Genomic DNA, 27310 nt, shown 5'->3' on the forward strand with positions numbered 1-27310 from the left:
AACGGTGGCAATGAGAATATGTATATAAATTACAGTAGAATGTATATATGCTCACAATTGTTTATCTGTATAGCTCTAGATATAATTATATACTTGTATCTATACATACAGAGAGATAGATTCATTAAGGTAGAAGTATTTGAACATTTTAGAAAATAGAAATGTAGAAGTAGAAAAGAGACACGGCTTTCTTGAGTGTCAGAACTCATTGGCATAGTGTTTGCACCTGAAACATATATGTTACTCCTATCATTTTTTCAAAAATGTTCCTTCTATAATTCCAAACCAGCATATCTCATATCTTATATCTGCTGCTAAATGAACCTGTGACCTAATGAGATTTTAAGTTGTCCATGGGTTAAAAGGTCAGTAATAATTTTCTTCTTAGTCAGGAGATTTATCTAACCAAATGGATTAATGGCCTTGCTGCATTAATGATAGATACTCTGACTTGTTCACTAGCAACTAATATGTAGTTATTACTTTTAGGAGTAGAACGCTTTCTTGAAAGTGGATTTAATTTTAAATGATATCCAACAAGGGAAATTGCTGGTTTACGTGAGCTTAATAACATTAAATTAAATTATTAGCTTGGGGTTTGAAGTGTACAGGTATATGAAGATGGTAAAAAGTTTACCACTTACCTGTTCAAATTAGTATATGATCATTTCAAGAAGAGTTAATATCTCTGCTATTACACCTATATTTATACCTATAAATTTTCAAATGTTTTCCCCCAGTGTGGTAGGTATCTCTATTGTGCATGAGCAAAGGCTAGTATTGTTTTGGCACTTCAAATATTTTATGTCAGATACTAGTACTACTTCTCCCAGTAAAGTATCACTTGCGGTTAATATTACAGTAAACCCATGTCACTAATGTGAGACAGAAGCTCAGTTTTAATACAAAAATATGCATTTTAAAATCACCACTACAGAGACCTGACTGATTTGATCTTACATTTTTTTCTTCAGGTTTTAAAAATCTTTTTCTGTCCTGTTCTCTCCAAGTCCCGCCCCACTGCCCTCCACATGCACATAAGCTGAGCCATTTTCTTCCTGATCTTGGGATGCCTGACTCACCAATAAGATTCTTTAGCAGCCTTAGAGATGTCAGTGCTAGATAAATAAGACTGATGACCTCTAATGAAACGCCTCTGGGGTTTGATAGACCCAGAGATCTTTTATGATATGAAGTTATCAATTTTGAGGAGGATGTTGTTTCAGTTTTCTGGTAATTTATTCTTTTAATTTATTTGAAAAACATCTAACTGTGTAACACGGATATTTATATTAAAAGGAGTTTCTCTCTCATTTATATTAAAATGACAATCTCCTCCTCTTTTCAGGATCATGCCCTGCATATATTCGTAGCATTACTAGCCTGGACTCACACAGACCACAGTGGGAACCTAGATGTTGAGCAGGACTGACTGCATTTCAATGCCTGAACTGTCAGCCTTTATCTGTGTAATTATGGGACAACTACTGAGACTTACACGCCTGAGTGTCCTCATTTGTGAAAATGGGGATAACAGCAATTTGCCACATTAGGTAAAACACACTGAAGAATTAGTTAAAACATATGATGCTTAATGAAGAGTGCCTGGCACATAATTTTGATTTTTATAGTGTAGTAATATTGCTCACCTCATATCTGTTTAAAAGTAAAACAACCATTATGCTATCTTTGAATTCCCAGTACATAGAAAAAAAAGAAATGGTTGATATTTACTCTGTGTAAATATCACAAAGTCACTTTTATCATTTTAGTGACATATTTAATACAAAATTAGTAGAGTTCACTTTGAATGGCCTTATAAAACCTTAAATACTAATTCACACATTTCAGAAATATGTATATTTTCTTAAGGTGGTAAAATATTGATAAACGTATATGAAAAGGCAGGTGTGAAGTGAATTATCAGTGTGAACGAAGAGGCCAAGTTTTGATTTCAAACAAGAGAGAAAACAAACTGAAAGTTCATGGTTCAGTTTAGTGTCCATTGGTTTAAATACTGCTATGTGATTGTGTCTCCAAGACAACAGTTCATCCCCTAGCTGTTGAGTAGTTTTAAAACGTGGAATCTAAGACTTTGCCTATGGGTTTATAGGCCCCGTGAGCTGCTCATCAAATCCGGAAAGCTCAGCAGGATTGTAGTGTAGTTCCACGGAAATTTCTCTTGAACATAAATCAGAAACCCATAGGAAGAAACCACTAGAGGTCATTCGATCTAACGTTTTGACTGTCCACATACATACACTTAGATTATGCCCAATAGGAGCCCTTGGTGTATAATGCGGTCTATAAAAGATGTTAAACTGCTCTTCCAAGTTTGCGTGTAATTTAATTCATTTCAGTTGCCTCTACACAGAATGTGTACAATACCAATATCAATGCATATGGAAAAAAGGGTCATTTTGGCTCAATGGACATCATTCTGATATGTATGTGTTTCTTTGTGCAAGTGAAAACTTCAAACTCACTCCCAAATTAATAACATTATATAATATATTATAGGTCAGACCACTTGATAGCAGTTTTGTAATCCTTATAACAACCTACCCAAGAGAATGTTGAGTGTTATTACTTTTAACAGATGATAATATTGAAGATCAAAAAGGTAGGTGATTTGATGGCATCTACATAAATTAAGGAAGGGGATAAGTGGCTTGAACAAAAATCTTGTCTGGCTCTAGATTTCAAGTTCTTATTTTAGCACTAGGCTATTCTTTCGCAAATTACATTCCAGGTATGCTCTCAAGATGCATTGCTAAAATTACAGTAGATGCATGCTATAAGAGATTTTCATCTCCAGTTAAACGTTCAAATTTCCTAAATTTCACCTTTAAAAAAATAAATAAAAAACACACTCCCTTTTTTCCTCTGTCTTACAGATTAATACAGTAATAATACTTATTTATAGAGTGTGGGCTATAAGCCAAGGACTGCAATCGACTGTTTCAAACATGATTATACTACATCTTTGCCACAGCACTGTCAAGTATTATCTAAATTCAACAGATGAAGAAAATGTGGTTTAGGGTGGTTAAGTAAAATTGCAATTGGTGAATTGGAAGAGATCTGATTCATGCTAGTCAATTCCAAATTCCACGTTCTCAAACATTCTGTTAAACATCTGGAAAAATAAAAATGGAAGGATGTATAAGGAAAAACACAGTGAGGCAGTTTGTAGATAAGTGAATGAAAGTAGGAGGCAAAAACACATATTTTAAAATAGGTTTTCAAATAGCTCCTAAAGACCACAAATAGAACTGCAAAAGAAAAAAAAATAAAATAATGTGACAATAAAAAGTATATATATAAAGTTGTATAAGCAACTATTCTACAAGGGGAAAACAACAGAGTTAAAATTGAAATATTCTAATCTCTTAATGGAAGTAATAACAGTTTGGAAATGATGGCATAGGATGGGACAATACGGAAAAACAAAAACACAGCAAAGAGTTTCATAGGAACACACGAATTTTCCACATGAAGGTAACAAAGATGCTGGAAGACCCCAAGGCTGCCATGAGGACAGCCTGGCGTAATACAAGACACAAAGGGAGAAAAGAAAGAGACAGAACATGTCAGTGGTTTCATGTTTCTTTTGGCAACAAGAAGCTTCAGAATTACATCTGTTTTTCCATTTCCCTTTACTTCTAGTGCTGCTGGATTTGAAACTCCAAACCTCCAGTAAATTCTATCCTATGCCTTGGTACTCCTGCATGAAACATAGAAAAGGGAGGATATGATTGTTGGAAAATAAAGTCATTCTATCCTTTTCTCCCAAATGGAGAAACTGTGTTGTTAGCATTTTGCCATTTGGAATAGTCCAATTTGTCACCTCTTTCTCAAAGTAGGTGAATGAGAAATGGAGATGCAGGAGCCAAAGGCAACAATATCGACTTGAATGCAAGAAACATTGAAGCTGGAATTGGTTATTTTCTATATATATATATATATATATATATATATATATATATATATATATATTTGCACCTGGGAGTCTTAGGTGATAAATTTGGCGAGTAGAACTGTGACTTCCAGAGAAAATCCTGGGGCCCTACCTCACGGCACAAAACGGGCACTGGGACAATCACACCTGCATTTTGGACTTTATATGAGTATCTTTGGGTGAAGAGAACAGTATTTTTGGCCACAGCCTTTTCAACATTCTCTTGGATGGATGGGAAACGCTTGCGCAGGGAATGTGTTCTACTCCAGAAGTCAGAATAAATTAGAAAGGCCTTCCCGTATGAACTTCATCCATTTAATTCAGCTGGTGCTCGCTACCTCCGTGACCCTGTCTTTCCATGGCCCTCCCAATTTAAAGCTATGGATTTGATGCTGTATCTAAGGCAAGATAATCGATACATGTGCTTCAAGTTCTGGTTCTTACATTTACTTACAATAATATGGCTGAAATTAATGGTGAGGGAATAGATATAAAGTATATTTTTAATAACTGGACTCTTTAAACAACAAATGTACTGCCACCATTCATAACTAGGCTCATGGCAGTTAGGTGTTAAATTGATTATGTTAAATTCTTAACCTGACAACCACAATAGCTGGTTAGAAGGATGTGCTTGTATTTCTCTGTTGAATCCAGGATGCCTCCAGCACTGGTTTCACATTTTGGTAAAGGACTTGGGAGCCTAGTGCTGTTCCCCTTTCTCTTCTCTTTCTCAGTAACTGCTGCCCTAGAGGATAAAGGGGCATGATGCTTACCCCACTTACATGTTTAATGACACTCCAGAGTTTGCTTGCAATTTACACCTTAGAAAGCACAGCACTCTTGTAAATCTTAGAACTTGCAAGCGTCTCTTCCCCCATAGGAACCACTAATCTGACAGGAAGGGAAGGGGGTGGAATCACACACAGTTCAGAGATTTACAAGTCTGTGGTGAAGTTTGGGGTGTAAATTGCTGGGAAGCCCAAGAGTATATTTAAATATTTAAAGGTAAGGGACACCTAGGCGTTCCTCCTGTTTGAAACCTAATTAGACTGGGAGTTAGAAAGAGAAAAAGGAAGATGCCTGGGTCTAATCCCAAGATTTAAACCCACTGCCCAAAGGAAGGGGAGAGTTGTCTGAGCTGCCAAAATCCCATCTGTACCAAGCATTTAAGTAAAAAAACCAGAAGATTCTCAGAGCTGGTAAAAATTCTAATTTAAATGGGTGATTAGTAAGCACAAATGCCTTGCTTCTAAAATGAAAAAAACAAAAACAAACTTTAATATTTAAGGGTCATGCTGGTGGTGGCTTCCATAAATTATAAGTGATGGAGGGGCTATGTAATTTACCACCTCCATGGGGACACTGTTGAGAATAGGAGTGCCAGCAATAATTATGCAGGGACATCAAAATCATTATATGCAGATAATCACCACAGCATAGAGGTATCACCTGGAATGGCCCAGTGAAAAGTGGGACATAACGAGGTCACCCTATTGGGTTCCACTTAGGAATGAGCAGAAAGAGTATTTACTAGTTATGTTTTTGGTTTTTTTTTATTTTCTAAGACAAAGTATGGTGATTAGGTGTTTTAGAATGTTATATTCAAGACATAAGATATACTTACATTTTATAGCATAACCATCTAGGGTTTTAAAATTCCCCATGCACGTATATTGCCTGTTAACTGGGACTATCCCACTGGGCATTTCAAAGTCGACTCCCTCCCCTTAACCATGCTATGACTGTTTTGTCATATAACCCATCAGAGTCACTGTGTTTGGTGGTCTCCCAGGTTACAGCTCCACAGTGTTGTACAGTCTAGCAGTTAAGAGGGAGCAGAAAGCCTTCCGTGCGAATCTCATCTCTGTCACTTAAGAGCTGTGTGATCTGTGCGAATTATTGTTTCCTCATCTATGAAGTGGAGATGATAATAATATCACCTTGTTTGAGGACTGTTGTGAGTGGCAAATGAATTAGAAGAAACAAAACCACATTGCATCTGTCTTCAAGTTAATGTTCAATGAATGCAGTTATTCATTGTTATTTTGTATATTTTTAATGACATTAAAAAATCTCTATTAATAGTATTCATCATTGTAGTTTTAAAAATTAGTTGTATGTGAACTATAACTGAAAATAAACTTAAACCATAATATAAAAAATATTAAACCATACTAATAAGCATAAAATGAAAAACTGCTTATATCTTCTTTATCCTTGATCACTCTCCCTTCTATTTTTGTTGTTTCTTCTAATATGCAACTTCTGACTTCTAAATAATGTGCTTATATTTGTATTTCTTCATTTGTTCCTTTTATACATGACCTGTTTTCAGTCCATAACTCACCCATGGTCTGTAATTTTGAGTTCCACTATTAGTATTGGCATTGTTACTTGTCATTAGTATTCTTTGCTGCATATATTATATTGATACTCGGTTATTATGTATTCTTGCCTGTCATTGTATTGGGGCTATGAGGAACAGGGAAAAAATGCATGTGTTAAATTCCACCATGTTTAACTAAGAATACCTCTACTGATATCATTCATCATTTTCCCCTAATATTGACATTCTTATTTCCACTGATTTACGGCTATATATGTTTCAGAAAATCATAAAAAAAGGCATTTTATATATTGGTGTCACCAAGACTTATGTTGTATTTATGACTACTCTGTGTCCCATACGTCTACAATTTTTCCCCCTTCCTTTTCACAAATTTACAAAAATAATTTATTTTTTATAGTGGATTAAATAGTGCCTCACACCGCTCCCTCAATTCAAGTCCATTGGAATTTCAGAATATGACTTTCTTTAGAAATAGGATCTTTGCTGATATAATTAAAGTAAGGATAAAGAAGAGAGCTTACTGGAATAGGGTGGGTCCTAAATCCACAGAGAGTACCTCTATAAGAGAGAGAAAATGACATGCAGAGGATACGAGGAAAAAGTCCAAGTGAAGACTGAGGCAGAGATTAGAATTATGCTGCTACAAACTCGATGAAGCCTGGGTGGAGCCCCCCGGAGCTGAGAAAGGAGAGAGGGCTCTCTCCTAGCACAAGGAGAGGGAGCCTGGCCTTACTGACCCCTCGATTTTGGACTTCTGGCCCCCAGAACTGTGAGATCATAACCCACCAAGTTTGTAGTAACTTGTTGTGGCAGCTCTAGAAAAATAATACACTCTCCCTCCTACAAAAATAGCATTAGTTCACAGATGACATCTTGCTCCTTTGTTATCTATCTTTTGTATGTTTCACGTTGACCAGGCTAACCACATTTGGTGGTCTTCTCTTTTGCTAGTGGCCATTTAAATCTACCTTCAATGAAGACATTTATTAAAAATTACCCACGTCTGGGTTCCCTCTCCTTTGAATTAACTGAATTCTTTCCATTAATTATACTACTCTTGAAATTCTTTGATGCCTCAAGATGTTGACTCAAATTACTAATGAGAGGAGATGGTATATATCCAGTCTAAGCATGAAATTGCTTATCATTTCATAAAAGTTATATTTGACTTATTTTACACATAAGACACATACTCGTACTTGTATATTTTCCATATTACTATCTCTAGTTATTTTACTTTGTATTTATACTATTAGTATGATAATATTCATATTGTAACAAGCTAGAGTAAAATTGTCAACTCCATGTTTAAAATTCTTTATAATATGCTAATAATAAACCATATGCCTCATTTTACAGGTGCTAATAAAGAAATCATTGGAAAAGTGCATATAGTTTTTCCGATATGTCTCAGTTTTGTTTTTGTTTGTGACACTACAGCCTAATGGCACTAGAATAATTACAGTAAGCAATTATAAATCACTTTAACAATAAAAGTGCCATGCAAATGTTAAGAAATTACACCTTTCTGGTTAAAAAAAGTATTTATGTGTACTTCAAAACTTAATTTCAGTGAAGCAAAGAGATATTTTATGTTACTGATGAGGTTTATACTCGATTGTGTGTGGGTAGAGTCAGAAATAACTGGAATCACATTCTTTAATTTTCCAGTTCCTTTCAGTGGAATAGTAAGATTTCCCAAATGTTTCTGGTTATTAAAACCAAAAGATATAGTGAGTTTTTGTATAAGTGAATGTTTTATAAAGCAAAATCCATTACATTAGGAAAAAAATCAATGATTCTCATAATTCTCATATTATATGGGCTTTTAATTTCCTCTTTTGAAAAACGGTTTATGTTTTTAAAAATGAAATTGGTAATTAGTTGATAGGTGTCTTTTACCTCCATTGTCCAGATTAAACAATATAGATAAATCAGAAATCTCATGACATTCATATTTCACCGATAAATCCAATCCAAAATTCCAGAAACAATCTAGTTGAGGGAATTCTGGAATGTCTGAGTACCACTTCACAATTGAGCATCTTGTACATAGAAGAAGATAGGCTGAGAAGTTCAAAACCCCGATTAATGTGTTTTAAAAGTATGTACTTTTGACTTGTTCCTGAATTACAACAAATTCATTACATATGTAAGTATGCTGATGTCTAGACCTTCCAAGTTTGACAGTTTAATAGTTCATCCCAGGGAATAATGTTTTGGGTGAAAGAAGACCATTTGGTGCTTAAATTTATCTAGAGGGAAAATTCTGATCAGTTTGGTGAACTATGTATTATGAAATGAACCAAATATGTCGATCAGAACCTCCATGATGTAGACTAATTCTGTCCTGATTTTTTACCTAACATTTTCAGTATTTCTCTTACTGCAAATAGCCACTCACTTTCTAACATCTAACGCAATGTCAGCCATACACACAAAGCTGACAATCCTACTCCATCCCACTCCGTTTGTCAATAGTATAAGAATGGCTATGTAATCAAATACAAAGCAAAATAAAACACAGAGGTTGCAAAGAACGTTTGTACGGAAATATGGAACAAAGAAAGGGACAGGAAAGGGCCAATGTAAAATTTTCCACATTCCTTGAAAGTCTACCATTTGGACTTTAACTTGGGATCAATACGTTTCTCTTTGGAAAATAGAAATAGTTTTAAATGGAGGAAGGTGTTGAAAACCTTTCCCAGATTAATCTGATCTAATTTAACCAGTGGCCTGTTTAGTCATTCGATGTATGCTGATGAGTCTCCTGCTTTGCTCCATGCATTTTAGGGGAATCAAGAGGACTCAGAATGTCCAGGACCTAGAGTCAGGATTTGCACTGCAGTGAGGGCCTGCAACGCACACCCGTCCTTGGCACACTCACATGCCTTGGCTTCTCTATTGCAATTGTGAAATATATTTAGGTTTGTGTCCATAATCACATGGTAATTAAGAATGTATATATATATTCTTAATATATGTATGTATATATTCTTAATATATACGTATATATTCTTAATATATATGTATATATATGTATATATTTTTAATTACCATATGGTTTATATATATGGTTTATAAAACACTTTCAAATGTGTTTTCCCACTGTTCTTTCTTTGTTTACAATATAGATAATGTTTTAATATCCATGGTATTTCATGAACGGGTACTCCATCGTTCACTACGATTGTAGGGCTGATAAGTTGGAAACCAATTTTCCCATGTCAGTTGTGATTTTCCTCTGAGTTCTTCCAGTTCTAAACTGTGCCCTCAGATTCAGGTCTTGTCCCCAGACATAGGGAATAACATGTAGAGATTGTAGCTCGACAACGGCATTGAGTCAGCCTTGGCATGTTGGCCTCTAGTTCCTCCAAAGTCAAGTTCACTTCTGTTTTCTGGTTTTTTAATGACTTGTTCCTGTGATTTCCTTCAAGTCGTCTGGTGCTCAGACTCCTGCCCCTCAAGTATGGAGTCTAACACCTGTTGCTTAACATTAATAATCCATTTTCTCTTGTTCATCTCCCAATATCTAAATTGATTTCCTGTTCTTTTGATTGCTGACAATAGCCCACTTCAACACCTGGATAGTCATGTCCATCTTTAACACACATCTTTTTGGGTCAAAGCATTCACAAATGTCTTTACTCTTTTTCCATAGATTTTTCTCCTGGTATCCCTAGTTCATACTCTATAAAATAGCCAATCTCCATTTTCTCTTGAAGCTTGAAACTCTGATGCAGGAAATATTCTTGTTATCTTGTGTGCTCATCCTCTAGTACAGTGTTTGGCACAAAACTAATGCTCCAATACTTGCTTTAAAAAAAAAAGTAATAACAACACAACAATAACAGGTAATTTCCCATACTGCTTATATTTTTTCAGTCATTTTTCTAAGCTTGAAATATAACAATTTATCTTCACAAAAACTTTATGAGCTAGTTAGTAGTACTATCTTCGTTTTGCATGTAAGGAAATGGAACACAGTGTGATTAAGCAAAAATGTCTAAGGTCACAAAACTCGTTAGTGGCAGAACCAGGGTTTGGGCCCTAGAAGTTTGGTTCCAGAATCAGTGCTCATTTGCAATGAAGTAACAGATGTTTGCAAGTTAATACTTGATTCCACCCTAAGACTCCCTGCATTCAATGGAGCACACCTGTGCATGTGGATATATGTACACCAGAAAGCTGAAAAGAAGTACAGAAAAAGCAATGACAACCTAAAGGAAAATTTCACCAGTCTTGATATTTTTACTAGTACTGTATTTGAATCTTACTTTTCCCTTCTTCCAGCCTCTTGGTTCTCGAATCCTAAAATCCCTTACCTAGGTTATATGTTTCTACAACACATGAGATCTGTCTTAGGCTAACCTAGAAATCTAATATCGTTTTAAGGAAAATCTGATATTGAACTAAAAAACACTGATAAATTTTTCAGTATCACGTGTTCTCAAGTTAAGGCCCTGCCTATGTATATACTTGCACACACTCAAACACACACACACACACACACACACACACACACACAATCTTATTTTCTTTCTTTTGAATTAGGAAGTCGCTTGTTGCAATTTACAAACATAGTTTCCCTTTCTTAAACAAAAGTTGCTACTGTATAGTTTCACTCTCAAAGTCTATAGCTAACAACTGGATTGATCGCTGAGCTATTTAAACATAGTGATCAAAGGAACAAAGGAAGGAACAAAGGAAGCAAAGACTCTGAAAGCCAAAGAGATCAGGAACATCCTCATAGCCATTAATGAGGATTGTGAATGGGATGTGATATTTGAGCCACCTGGGGAAATACTGAGGACTTGTTAGTAATTTTTTTTTTTTTTTTTTTTTGCTTTGCTATATTAGAGGAATAAAACTACTTATTTTGGGCCAAATCTGCTGGGTCTGGAGGTACATTGGTTTTGTTGATTCTTATTTTCTTGAATTTTGGCAATGATAATGTTGGTGATAATTTCATTTTGTTTTTTAAATCTTCAAGGTCAAACATAATGGACTTATGTCATCTTTGTGACCATTTAGGATCTGTTTATTTATAGTACTCTACATTCAAAAGAATTACACTAGAAACACATTGGTGGTTTTTCATGTATGGACATTGTTCTGAAAAATATATCAGGAATTAAAATAGATTCTGCATTGTGTATATTAGCAGTCATCTGTAACCAGTATGTTTAAGGATATATATCATTAACCATCCCACATCAGATACAAAAGCAGGAATCTTCAAAGGTCTATAAATCAATTGCATAGCTAGGCATTTGATAATGAAGAAAGGCCATTTGAAGAGGAAAAAAATGCAAAAGGAAACCAGCTCATTCATAACCATACAAAGACATGAAATCAGCCATTACCATATGGTATCTAATGATGTCTGCTTTGAAAGTAAAACGAGCAAAGCTAAAGAATATCTTTTTCTGGAGCCAGACTGCAAAGGATCAAATTGTGATTCTCCTTTATTATGCGTTATGGTATCAGCAAGTAACTATCTCTGTATGCCTTAACTTTTCTGAAAATCCAGAAATAGTAACTATCTCACAGGAAGTGTCAGGATTAATCCAGATAATATTTGTGAAATGCACAAAACAATGCTCGGGACAAAATAAGTCCTCCTAAGTGTAATTACGGGATACTTTTTCTTAGTATTAGACATGATATAACAATTATAAGATATTTCTAATCCATTATTTCAATCCATAGTCCCACGAATGAAGTTAATGTTACATTCTGGTATAATAAATGTATTTGAAATTAAGAATACATCAGGGATGATTCTGAAAGTCCTAACATGAACAATAATAATATAAGTTCAGACAGTTTCTTAATACTGTAAAATACACTTACAGCAGCAAATAATTAGTGAAATTTCACACCAGGGAAGTAAAAGGAAAAACTCATCTTGAGGAAAGCATTTTTTCACCTTGTAAAATTGCCAGGTGGCCTACTCAAGTCTCAGCTTACATAAATGTCTAACAATTAACTGTGACTTTGAAAAGGCATTGTCTTTAAACTTTATATTTGTACCAGTTGCTAAGCTTGTAGAATGTGCGACTGTATGGTTAAGTTGACTTTGAATTTGGCATCACTGATGTCACATGTAAGGCTACAGATTCTAATCTGACCAGTCTTGGTAGCAGTATTCCATCCAAAGTTGCGTGAAACTTCTAGAGCTCCTCAGAGATTGCCAGTTCTCTTGGGGAATTTCATTAAACCCTAGGACATCGTGGGGTGGCAAGTTCTAAAATCATGGTTGTAGATAAGAGCTTTGAGAACCTTTTATCTTCCTTTCATAGTCTAATCCTTTTTCAGATGGCACCTACACGCAACTTTTTCATGTTATTCCTTCTTTTCAGTGGTGCTAAGGTTTAGAGAGTTGGACCTTCTTAGCAATTAAATTGTTCCTTATAAGATTGAGTGCCCCATGTGACTGAAATATTAATATTGCTAGTGTATTAATATTGTTCTTCCTTGTACAACAGTTATGCTCCTGAAATACAGTTGAGATAATGTCATTTTCCCTCTTCAAAGTTCTGTCTTCCCAGAAATAATTCTAAAATTTCAGGAAAGCACAAAAATAGCCTGTGAGGATCTGGCAGCAATCTATCTTTTTCCTTTCATTTCCTGCCACATCTTTCCTCCTCCACCACCACCACTCACTCCTGACCAAACTTATTTTACATAATAGAAAAAAAATTACTCAATTTCATTCTGCCTGTGTAACCTCTCTCAAAAAAATAGTCCAGGTGCCCTCGTATGCCACCCTCTATGACTTTCCAGTACATTGGCTTCTCTTATTTTCAATATGTTATGATAAATACTTTGATTTCTAATTTGAGGTGAGAGTTTTTTCTCTTTCCATTCATTCTGGGAAATTAATTATCTATGGTAGAAACAAATAATTCAATTTATTTGATAATCCCTTAATCAGACCTCAATCCCTGAATGAACTGCGGAATAAAAGATGCCACTTCCAATTTCGAGGTTATTAAGACTATATGAAGACACTGTGACATACGTAACAGGAACCGCCCGTCAGAGCTGCCTCCAGGCGGCTGAGTTCTGGTCGCCGTAATCCACTTGCCTCTTTTCACAGCCAGTGGCAATTGCTGAACCTCTGTCAGCCATGTAGCAATTGGCATCCTTTAAGATTGTTGTGTTCTGGGTTCCTCATTTTCACTCATATCCCTTGCCTCGGAGACAGAATTTGGATTATTCGAACAGAAACTTGTAGACCTTCTTCGGTTTGGACCGGCAGAGGAAGGTGGTTTTAATGGAGTGCATTTTCAAAAGAACACATGTTCCGTGGCTGAACTTCACAGAAACCCTGGTGTAATGAAACAGTAGCAGTCACCTCTTCTACAGCCCTCAGTAGCTGCAAAATGGTGGCACCAAAGGGGGAAAAAAATCTAACCTTTCACACCTTTTTTCATTTTTAATATAAATATATTACTCTTTGGGAAAAAAAAAGGAGTGAGGAAATTATAATTCCCCAAAACCACTGTAAAAGGGGAAACAAGTGAAGTAATAAAATTATAGCTTCTATTTAATTCTCTAACTCAATGTGTCTCCATGTGAAATATGTGATTTTTCAGGAAATCACATATAAGTTCAGGCGCAGGCTCCTCCTGCCTGTTTCTAAGGCTACTTCAGCAGACCCTATATAACACATGTCTTATTTCCTTGGGGACTAATTGGGTTGTGTCGACTTGTCTGGCTGCTGGGAGAGTAGGTTACATGTTTTGCTCCAAGCCTTTCTTTTGAATTTGGCTTTTGCTTCAGGTTTACTTCTAGGACGGTTGTAGACAAATGAATGAAGTCCCATTACTCATTGTGAGGATACCTGATGGGTTTCATGAGGCCGAATTAAGTTTACTTCCTTTTCTAAATGTACTTGAGTATTTCTTTGTCAATTACAAAAGAAGAAGGAGACAACGACCAGCTAAATCAACGGATATCACTCCCCTGACTGTGTTCTTGCTCAGGTGAGGATAAGTGGAGAAGGCATCGGAGTCAGTGTGTGGACTTTCTGTCAGATTCAGAGCACAGCGTGTGTGCAGAAGCGTGTCCCCATACAGCTGCCGGTTGCTCCGCACAGACATGTGACCTCATGGACTCCACACGACTTATATATTGTAATCCACCAGGTACATTTCCCCAAATTGATCGTTTCATGCATTTGTTTTTGTGGTAAGATTTGTTGCTTAGCTATTAATGAGATAATTTTTTGTGTATATTAAGTAAATTTGAATGTTAAAATGAAAACTTTCACGCTGACACATGATATAAAAAACCATCATGCAAATTTAGCAAATACAAATAGTGTGCTTTTCTCAAGTAATATGACATTATGATTTCAGTGATTACCATAACACATAAATGTATAACACAAAAAAAGAAAAACAAGACATCAATAGTAACAAAGCTTTTAATATTAGTTACATCTATCTATTTCCTGCAGCACTATATAATTAAGGAAAATTATGCAAAAGTCAGAAAAAAGGTAAGGGGAGAGGAGAGTGTCCGGATGTTTTTCAGTGTCATAGAAGAGCATTTTCTTGAATTATTTTATTCTCTAGGAAAATTTACTTGTGTTTGACCTTTTATGTACCAAACAGTTGTTATATGTTCACCTGAAGATTTTTGTTGAGAAAAGACAATCCCAAAGGTTACTCTTTCATTGTCATTAACTAGTTTCTTCTTCTAACGTTCTCTCTCTCTCTTTTTAATGCCTATAAACTCTGAGTTTCTAAAATGCCCTTGGAACCAATTTTACTACATAATTTATTATTACCTCATTCATGACTTAAGCACAATTTTGACACAGGCTAATCTTATATCTGTGTGAGATTATTATTTTCAACTTCAGAAAATTATATGTTGATACTATTAACAAATCTAGGATTCAGAAAAATTTTAGATGCTAGCCTAAAGAACTAAATTATCAGACATCTAGTGTATCACAAAAATACTTGGTCAAAAGTAAAATATCTTTGAAGATGGTATTATGTCCCATACACTTTACACAAAGAGAAACCAGATGGATCATATAAACTAGAAGTTAAACCCCATCTTAAAACCATGATTTGTATCTTTGTAACAGTTTTATCAGGGAAAACAGGTTGTATCCCATGAAAGCAACACATGGCGAGTTTACCAGTGTACTATTGTTTTTATCTTCAAGATACCCTGCTATTCAGCAGTGTGCATATTAGCCATAAAGTAAGAATAATCTGAATAAATAAATAAACAAAATGTGTGGAACATTATTTAGTAATAATAAGGAATGTAGTATGGATACATACATTCTATGGTATGGATTAAACCTTAACAAACTTTATGCTAACTCAAAGAACAAAGTGACAGAAGACTACCCATTATATGATCTCGTTTATGAGAAATGCCCAGAAGAGACAAATCTATACAGACAGAAAGCAGATTAGTAGTCGCCAGGAGTTTAAGTGGGGTAGGAATGAAAGTGACAGGTAGTGGGCATGAGATTTCTTTCTATGGTAAAGAAAATGTTCTACTATTAGATTATGGTTATGGGTGTATTGCTCTATAAACATACTAAAAGCTATTGTTTGGCTAAATGGGTGAATATTATGGTACATAAATTATGTCTCAATAAAATGTTTTAAAAATAAAGTACACTGTTACTGCTCGACAGTTTCCAATATTCCCTCATTTTCCCCACTGTAAATCTACTGAGTTTGGGTTGTTTTCATTATTCTAATAGGGATATTTATTTATTTATTTATTTGGGGTTGAAAACAACCTAACTCATATATACCAGGGGCGCCAAAAAATGTGTGACTCAGGTGCTGGTAATAACCAGTATCTAAAATAAAGCAGAGCCTTAATCAACAATAAACACATATTCTCTATTTCCAGAACTCAAATAGTTTTATAGGTACCTTTTCAAAAGCACAGTTTTGGAGTGAGAAAGTGCTTCCCATCCTGTATTCAGAGGACGGTGTTATTTTCATGTTGAGGTGTCTATTTTGGCGGTTGAAGAGTGTGCGATAATGAAAAACATGCAATTTCTTTGCAGACAATTATGCCATTTCAGACAACCCACTCCCTTTCCTGTCTGGACTTTTTAATTTTGTTTTTGCTTTTATTTTTAATCCTTATAAAATCTTAGGCAATATTTGTCTTGCAAACAGGATTGCAAGTACTGGCATTTCTTCCTCTAATTCAATGGATCAAAAATAACGTGTTTTTATTTATTTGGGGGCTATTTTCACACTTTGGAGTACTCTTCGATTGACTGATTGTTTGATTGATTGATTGATTGATTGATTTCACAAGAGATTCTGGAGTGTTTTCATCTTTGTGAGACAAGATTATCTATTACCTTCTCATTCAGAAATTGTAGACTAATGAAATGTTAACATGTCTTTCATGCAAGGTTGTTTGAAATCTATTTCTTATACAGCAAAAAGGCGTATTGCATACAACATCTAAAAATAACCCTACTGCCATATATTTATCTATATTGGTCACGTATTCACAAGCTTTGCGTTTCAGTTAGTAATGTTTTCATCTTTTTAAAAAATCAGAGATGACCAAAGCTCAAAATATATGTTAGGTATTTTATATAGGCTTCTTTAAAAATTCTATCCTCGCAAAACCATCGACTTTAATATTTTACCCTAGAGAAACCATCCATTTTAAAATTTTCACCCCAGAGAAACTGTATTGGCTGACAGACCAGACAGCCCCTGCCTCCTGGAAGCCCAAGCCTCAGATCTTGAGTTGCCACAAATGTGCTACATCCTTTCAGATAATGACACAAAGCATCACTGCTGGGCCTGAGAGGAGTCCGGCTTCCGTGACAGCTGTTCATCCAATAAGGGCCAGAAATTTCAGCATGTTACAGGTACCTATACATCACCTAACTGTACTGTTGGCAGATGGAATTCTGTTCATTGTTTACTTCATATTTTCCTAGCATTTTACTCACTATGTTTTCACCTGCTAGCATTATTATGTACTTACCAACTACGTGACTATTCCTTTTCTAAGATTCTGTAGCCTTTCAATGTTTATTCTTCTTCTTTCTTTCCTCCCTCCCTTTCTCCGTCTTTCCCTCCCTTCATCCCTCCCTCCCTCCCTTCCTTCCTTCCTTCTGTCCTTCTTTCCCCTTAACTAAGTTTTGAAATGAGATTCCATAGTTTAAAATAACCAATAGCTTTACTTGTCAAATGACTCAGATATATTTTTTAAATATTTTCAACATTTCTGGAGTCTGCTTCATTTGTGTTGCTTGCCGCAGGCACTGAATAATTAGGATAATTTGTACTACCAGCCCATGTAAAACTCATTGAGAATTAGTTTTTTTCTTTACTATAAACCTTAGAGTAGTTCATAGTCCTAGACTTAAGACTCTTTCTCTTCTGTCTCACGTCTTCTTCAAAAATCTCCACCATTAGACATGATTGTAAAACACAAGTACTAGTAAATATCACACAGAAAGGTTTATATCTATGCAACTGGAAACAAAACTGCTTCAACTTTATCCTCCAGAATTTACTTGGGAGAATTCCTCTCTACTGTATACATTCCTTCAACATGTTTATCCCATTGAGAGTCCTCTTGCCAAGACCTTAATCAAGACCATGGTTATATCATCTTTGGATCATTTGATTTTCTAATTGATCTACCCTTCATATCACTACTAACAATTAATCATTGAAATGCATAACAAATAACTTTATTTTGAAATACAGTCGATAATTATGTCCCTATTCACTCTACATTGCAGCTACTTATTTACATGCTGGCTTTAAAAAACAAAAACAAAAAACAATGTTTACATTATATTTGAAGGGACCACTCTAGTAACAAGCAAGTTGTATTATAGATATCTATCAAGTTTCCTGGTTAACTCACATTAATGTTACTTAAGAAAATAATAGTGGACACTGCAGCCACCAAACAATTCCAGCACTTTACCCTTATAAAATATAGCAAATATCTTCACAAGAGAGGCTTCCTACAAGAATTGATCACAACCACTAAAGCACGTTAGAGACTTGCCATGGGAAGGAGAGTGAAAAGATGAGGAGAGAGGAGCTGTCTTGTTTCTACCTCTAGGGATCGTGATCGGGGTCTGAACAGAAGCTGGGATTTTAAAGAGGCCAGTTTGTACACTGTGGTCCAGATTTATCCCCATCCCTTTCAGAAGAGAACTCATTTACTTGTGGTTGAGAAAGTTGCTGATTGACAGTTTATATTCAGAGTCACTGAGGAGAATGCCCTAGTATAAAGAGGACAGTCTTGCCCAAAGTCCCATCCTCTTCTTGAGGGACTGGCTGATTCCTGGGGACACACACCCAGACTCCTTTTCCTGGACCTGGAGCTACGCCAACTCCAGAGCTCCCTGAGAGTCAGCTGAGGATTTCCAGAGATTGTACCACCGCCCAGCTTTGGCTTTCACTCTTCCTTTACCCCTACAATTGCTAGTACCTGGAGGGCTCCTCATAAAGTCCTGCTCTCAAACCCTGTTAGCATCTCTTAGTTTACTTTCATATGTGTTGTGTTCAAGGTAAATCTAGAACTTAGCACAGTGTCCTGAATGAGAGAAAGAATTTGAGTCACAGGGCATTCATTACAAATAATGTCTAGCAGTTTCTAGTACACAATGGCATAAAGACTACGTAATTTCAATAAATTCTGTGAAAGAGACAGTATTTAGGGAAGATTTTAAGGATGAGTTAAAATAAGCACTTTACCTTGTTTAAACAAAAGTTTTGAATTATTTGAAAACATTAATCAAATCAAATGTTTAAATTTATTTCCGCTAGGCACAATCGAAGGCATGTAAGAAGTACGCTTTTTTATTAGCTACATCATCCTGAATGACATGCTTCATGGCAAAAAATTCTTTTCTGTGTCTGTGTGTGCTTTGATGTTGCCATTTTATTTCATCTTACTAAATTCTTTATAAAATTTTATCAAATATAAGCCTTGGGAAGTATTATAAAATCCATTTCCATTTTTATCCTATTACTGGGTTCTTTTGCATTGCAAAAAATCCTTTAATTTAATCCTCATTTTATATTCAGTTTGAAGATACAATTTAATGCCTGCAAAGACACATTTATTTATTTTGACTTTGATCATAGCTGAAAACTTAATAACATTTTTTAAATGTATTTTCCCTTAGGTGATCATATATATATATATATAATTTTTACCAATGAATAACCTAATTTTCATCCTATCTGTGTAAATGTCTATTTTCCCAATAAGAGTGAATTTGAAATCCTTGTACCACATAAAAATATAGCCTATAGAAATTTATTTCTGTTTTAGAATACAAGTTAAAGAATGTAAATTGTTGGCTGCATCATTAAGAATTTGACAACACATAAACAGGGATTTGTTGAGAAATAATAGCTCTCTGAGCTTTTTCTAGCATTCTCATCTTCTGCATTTTATTATACAAACTGATAAATTGATATACTTTATCTAAAATTATACTATGAAAACAACAAAAAGTATGGATTAAAGTTCAGAGTTGGGCAACTCATATTTTCTTAGTCTAATATCATAATATCCCTTTTGAGGAAGAAAAATATATTTAGTGAAAAAAAATCAAACAATTCAGACTAACATGGATACATTTAGCAGCCTTCTCCCTGTGAACTGACTAAAACAATTTTGGTAGGTGTAATATATTAGATTTTTCAACATATACTTTATTTGTTAACAAATATACGCCATGTGTCAAAACCCTCACTCTAAGCTAGGACCAGCCCTCGCTGTCGCAGAGCCAACATTTATTGGAAACATGTAACGTATCGAGGTCGATCAGAATAGTGGCACTTAGTACAATCTATGACTATGGAGAGGAAATAGTATCTATTCTTGCAATTTAACCAGGGGTCCATTATCAAAATTATCTAGGGGATGTGTTAAAACATTCATAAGCCTTGGCCCTACCTCTTATTAAGACCAAATGGGGAGTCTCTCCTATAAACCAAAGAATGATATGATCAAATAGATTAAAAAAAAAAGAAGGTCAATAGGGTATCAGAATGCAAAGTGGATGCGCGACATAGGGAAGAAATACTCCTGTGGAAAAGCTACTGAAGAAATTTGGGTGTGGATGAACTAAGGCTGCGGGTGTGGAGATCAAAAGAAAGAATCAAGAGCCATTTCAGATGATTGCATGGATATCAAGTATAAACAGAAGAGATGGATTTCACTGTGTAGAAGAAAAATGTTGTTTAAGAATCTGAAACATTAGATATGTGTTGCCCAATACGATAGCCACTCGTCACATGTATCTACTGGGCACGTGAAATGTGACAAGTCTGAATTGAGATGTATTTTATGTGTAAAGTACACATCAGATTTTGAAGATTTCGCAAGAAAAAAGAATGCAAAATATCTTATTAGTAGTTTTATAATGGTTACCTTTTTTTTCTGTTATTAGTTTCAGTTGTACAAAACAACATAATGATTAGACATTTACATACATCACATAGTGATAACCCCCCCAAGTCTACTATCCCTCTGACACCATACATAGCTAACACAATACCATTGACTATGCTGCATTTTACATCGTGTAAATATATATACGTGTGTGTGTGTGTAAATACATCGTGTAAATATATATATATGTGTGTGTGTGTGTGTATATATATATATATACATATATGGATACATTTAGCAGCTTTCACACACACATATATATATATATATATGGCCAAAAAATGTAAACACATGACTTGTATTCATCTTTTGTTATCTGTATATATTGAGTTATACAACTTGAATACAATGTTTTCCTTTCTTAAAATGTGTATACATTTTTTACACTCTGTGTGTGTGTATACATACATACATATATATATATATATATATAATTATAGTTGATATTATAGTTGATATTCAATATTATTCAGGTGTACAACGCAGAGTTTAGGCATTTATATAATCCATGAAGTGATCTCCCAATAATTTCAGTACCCATCGGACACTGTACATAATCTTTACAACATTATTGATTATATTCCCCATATTGTATATGTCACTAATCGGGATAGAAATGTCAATGAAAACCACAATAAGATACCACCTCACTCCTGTCAGAATGGCTATCATCAATAGATCAACAAACAACAAGTGTTGGCAAGACGTGGAGAAAAGGGAACCCTCGTGTACTGTTGGTGGGATTGCAGATTGGTGCAGCCACTATGGAAATCAGTGTGGAGGTATCTCAAGAAACTGGAAATGGAACTACCTTATGACTCAGCAATTCCACTCCTGGGTATTTATCCAAAGAAAAAAAAAACACTAATTCAAAAAAAATATATGCACCCGTATGTTTACTGCAGCGCTGTTCACAATAGCAAAAGTATGGAAACAACTGAAATGCCCATTGATAGACAACTGGATGAAGAAACTGTGGTGCATGTATACAATGGAGTATTACTCGGACATAAAAAAGAATGAAATCTTACCATCTGCAACAACATGGATAGAGGATATTACGCTAAGTGAAATGTCAGACTGAGAAAGAAAATACCATATGATCTCACTTATATGTGGAATCTAAAGAACAGAATAAATGAGCAAACACAGCAGAAAGAGACTTACAGATACAGAGAACAAACTGATGGTTGCAAGATGGGAGGGGTGTTGGAGGATAGGGGAGAAAGTGAAGGGATTAGAAAGTACAAATTGGTTATCACAAAATAGTCACGGGGATATGAAATACAGAATAATTACATGTTTAAGTAACAAAATGTTGGACATACTGGGGGGAAATGCTAGTAAAATTAATTTCCCCTGTTTCTTACAGATATGAAAATTAGACAAAGAAGGCTGATAAGAAAACAATTGATTTATTTGAAATATGGTGTTGGAGGAGAGCTCTACAAATACCCTGGACAGCCATAAAGATGAACAAGTGGGTTATAGATAAAATTAAGCCTGAAACATCGATGGAGGCAACATGACAAACTGAAGCTTTCCTACTTTGAACACTTCATGAGGAGGCAGGTTCTCTGGGAAAGACAATATTGCTGGGAAAGATAGAAGGCAGCAGGAAAAGAGGAAGACCAGATATGAGATGGACTGACTCCATAAAAGAGCCCTAGGCTGAGTCTGCAGGGGCTGAGCAGGGCTGTTGGGGACAGGGCGCTGTGGACGTCACTCACTCAGAGGGTCGGCTGGAGTCGGAGCCAACTCAACAGTACGTAACACACACTAGAAAACTTAAAATTAGACATGTGACTCACCCTTTGGCTTGCATTATATATCTGTTTAACAGCACTACCTCAGACAATCGTCTGACTTTTTCATTTTAAATGTCATTTAATCATTCTAACACTCTGTTTTCACCTTAGCAGAATGTGAATAATCATGTTACCAAAAAGCCCAGAAGCCTATTTGGAAGCTCAGTTGAAATCATATATAAAAGAACAGTGTAAATAACAAAACATTGATAAATTGATTCAAAAGGCATTAACTGAATAAATGACAATTTAATCTAGGTTACTTAAAAAAAAATTTTCATATAACTTCCATGATTAGACAGCTAATTAAGTGATCTCTACAAATAAGCATAGACTATGACCCAGGGACTCTATTTGGAGGGGGGCGAATGTTTAACTGATATTACCTGAAAAGATTACTAGAGGAAATTCAGAAGTATCCCACAGTAACATCTATCTACTATCTCATAATCTTGAAAAACCCGAATACACTCTGCAACATATGACAATCTATTCTACTTAACTTGAAACTAACCCCTCCATGTGTCATTGGGCCCAATATTCTGTAATCAAGGAGCCACAGAATAAAGAAACAGTTGTACAAGCTATCAATTAGAATAATTAATTAATTTTGGTTATGCTATTTTTAGCTTTCTTCTTTTGTTTGGAGCCTCAGTTCTAAATTAATAGTTCATATACAGATACGTGTATCCTTTGCAAAATCATTCTTTCGAATGCTGTGAAAGAGCCTAGGCAGAGCCAGCAGTGATTTTTAAAGCCATCTTCAGTTGCCAGTAACTGTTTGCACCTGTAACATGCAGCAGGGTTTTGTTATGACATACAACACTCATAACTTGCTGGAGACAATCGCCACAGTGACTTTTCACAAAAATCAGGGAACATTTTCTTTCGGCTTTGTTATCAAAATTATTCACAGTGGGAGTTGATTTAAATTGCCCTAAAACATCAAAGACTTCATGTTTTGCACCCAGAGTACATGACATAAAGAGAATATTAAGCACTCAGTCTAATGTAAAGTAGTTATAAATCAGGTGGAAAATGTAACTGTACACACTGCTTCTCTTTTATGTATTTCACACTGTTAATTGGGGTAAGAGGAGGAAAAAATCATTTCATAATATTTTCATAATATGTGAAATGTGATAGATTTAATGTTCGTGACAAATAGGATTGTATTCTATGCCCGGTTGACTGTAGGGGTTTTTGAAAGCCAGAAAATATAATATAATATTAACATGCAATAAAACAAAACAAAACAAAACAAAAAAACCTAGGACTAACACAGTTCCTACTAATCTCATGATCTTCATAAAAAATGTGTTCTTTTCAACAACTTATTGCATCTTTCCTTAAAATGCATGATAATTTATTTGTAAATATCTCTTTCCTGCATCATAGAGGATACCAGAAATCCTTTTCTCCAGAGCATCTCCTCTTCCCAATCCCCTCTCCCAAGCTCACCAGCAAGAGACTGTCTTCAGTTGTACAGTCTAAAGAGGAAAAGTCAACTCAGCCACCACCGTTCCCTGGATATTATGAGACACTCAGGTTATGTTGCCCTAACAAAGAATGGAACGATGACATGGAAGAAAGAATTGTACAGGTCACAGTCATGGTCACATTTGAAATTGATACCTGGCTGTTTCCATATTTTCTCTTACTTTCCTTTTGGAAATGTCCCTTTTGGGGGGTGTGTACCTTCTGTTTTCCATCAACACCAAAATACAATCCCACCTGTTTTGTGGAAGATTTGGCATGCAAAAGCAGATTGGGGGTAAATTTATAGTATGCTGTGCCCTGGGATAGTGAGGGTGAATTCTACTACAACATTAACTAATGAAACACAATATATAAGATCATATAGGAACAGACAACACACTTTTATTTAAGATGCCATGGATATTACCAAGGAACCATGCCATGGCAAGTAAAATAAAATTAACACCTATTTTTTAACAAGGTATTCAGGTTAACTCTCTATTTCATTTAGCTTTTCATCAGTTATACATTGAGCTGTATGAGCGAGCCTTTGTGCCAGGCAACGAGGAATGTAATAGTGAACAAAATAGTTCTTACATTTGTGGACTTCAAAGTCTTTCTGTGAGAGACAGATACATTTTTAAAAGAAGTCATATTAAGGGTATGCTTATAATTGTGATAAGTGTATGGAAGGAAAAGCTCAGGGAACCAAGAGACCATACACCTGGAAAGATGATACAGAATTTGACATTACTATGTAATCATATACATTAGTGGAAAAGCAGATGGAATGAACAGGTTTATGACTAATGACTTGTGTGTAAATTGTTCCAAATTCTATGCACTCATTTTCATAAGAGAAAAAAAAAAGGATCTGTAGAAAATCTTTATTTGTAGGTCTTGCTTGCTTATTTTGTATATGTTGATTAATGATTCAGCAAATAAATTAATGAAAAAACTGTTCCCTGCTGCCTACAATGTAAGAACAGAGTTGCAATTAGATGTTACAATTCAATTTAGTTTAAATTACATGCAGGAATTATAACTGAATGGCTTCTATTAATGACAGTGGAGTGAAGTGGCCATAGAAACCCTATCAGTGATAATTGTGAAATCTGCACAAGAGAAAAACCATTTAAAGGTATTAGAAAGTGTCCCAAGTCAGACTGATAGCAGAGGGAAATTTGTTTCTGGATAAAAACTAGAACTGGAAGGGGTAAAATCAACGTAAAATCAACCTAAAATAATCATACAAAGACCTGTGTTTGACTACTCATCATAACACTGTACCCTAAACTGGAAATAATCAAATGTCTATCAACAATCGTGTGAGAGTCAGCAATAAAAAGGAATAAATTATTAATATGTGTATATACACCGAGGATAAATGTGAATACCATCATGCTGAATGAAAGGAGCTAAACACAAAGAAGTATGTACTAGGTGATTACATTTATATGAAATTCCAGGCTATACAGACAGCAGATGAGTGGTTGCCTGGTTAACTATGATGGGAAAGCAGAACTTCTGTGAGTCAAGGAAATGGTTTGTATGTTGATTTAGGTGGTGCGTATATGTGCATAAATTTGTCAAGACTCATTGAACTGTAAATGTAAAATAGGTTCTGCAGTTTGGTCATATATTTTTCTTAAAAATGCTGCTTTTGAAAGACAAGGAGAAAAAAGAATTATAGAATAGACTTCCACTTCCAATCAAGATGTAAAAAGGACTATGTAGTCTTCTGCCAAAAACAACTGAGAAAATGGGCAATATAGGTATATAAAACTCTACTTATTGAGCATCAGACAGCAAGACAATGGTACCTGAGAAATGAAACACACAGAGTGAGCCCTAAACGTGCCCCATTCCCTGTCTAGAGAAAGTGAGCCACAGCACAGTGACGGGGGTTGGGGGAGGTGCTGACACTCTCCCTGAGGGGAGGAGACAGAGTTGTGTGTCCAAAGACGCCACGGAGGTCCTAAGCAGAGCATCAGAGAGAAGCGAACTGAACAGAGAAAACTCTGGAGATCTACAGAGGGTCCCTTTCAATATTCAGTGAGTCTGCTCAGCATATAGACACATATATATGAGGAAACTCCCTGAGTGACTACCCCTAAGAGTCAGAGTGAAAACTTTGTAATTACAGGACATCAGGTAATATAGTATTAAGAAGGGTCTTAGTGGTAGGAAAAAATTTATCTGAGACAAAACACCACTCCGGAACTGACACACAAAGCATAAAAGCAAGACCCACAAGGATCAAAATGTTTCCAAGTAACTAAATAGCATCCAAATCGATGCTCAATAATATTTACGGAAAAAGAAATACAGGCAGCATCTGACAAAGTAAAATTCGCAATATCAGATATCCAATCAAACATTATCAGGCATACAAAGTAGTAGGAAAATATGATACTACATAAGAATAAAAATCCATCAACTGAGAAATAACACGGTTGACAGAATTAGTAGACAAGCACATGAAAATAATTATAACTGTGTTTAGTATGTTTAACATGTTAGAGGAAAAATAGAAAATGTTAAGCAGAGATTTTTAAAGAAGAAACTACAGTATGTAAGCAGGAAAAAAATATTATTTGCAGATTAAATTGTATGGATATTTAATAGTTATCTCAAAATAAATATAACCCAAACAGAATTTAACTAATTTTTCTTTGACCGTATTTCTCATTGAGTTAGTGGAAATTTCATTCTTTTAGTTGCTCAGGCGTAAAACTTTAAAGTCATCTTTGACTCCTTTGTATCTACTGCCATCAGTCAATTTCTTACTTGTATTTTCAGGCTATATCCAGAATCCCATCATCTCCCTCCAGGTTACTGCAGTGCACGCCTAATGGGTCTCCTCGCTTCCGTTCCTATCCCCCTACAGTCTACTTTCCACATAGCAGCCAGATCCTATACAACCTAAATATAATCACGGAACATTTCTGCTAAATATCACGTGACTTCCAAGCTCACTGGAGATATCATTATCATGGCCTACAGGTCCCTACGGTTTGGCCCATAGCTGATTCTCTGATGTCATCACTTGTTACCCTTCTATGACTCATTATAGCTCAATTACATTGGCTTCCTTACTGGTAGTTAAAAACATCACATGTGCCTCACCTCAGGAGCTGTAGCTCTTGTCCTCTGCATGAAACCCTCTTCCTCCATATTTCCAAATGGCTCACCCCCTCACTTCCTTCAGGTCTCAGATCATCAGTGAGACTTCCCCTGACCATACTA

The sequence above is a fragment of the Rhinolophus ferrumequinum genome, chromosome 18, assembly GCF_004115265.2.
Source record: "Rhinolophus ferrumequinum isolate MPI-CBG mRhiFer1 chromosome 18, mRhiFer1_v1.p, whole genome shotgun sequence".
NCBI lineage: Eukaryota > Metazoa > Chordata > Mammalia > Chiroptera > Rhinolophidae > Rhinolophus > Rhinolophus ferrumequinum.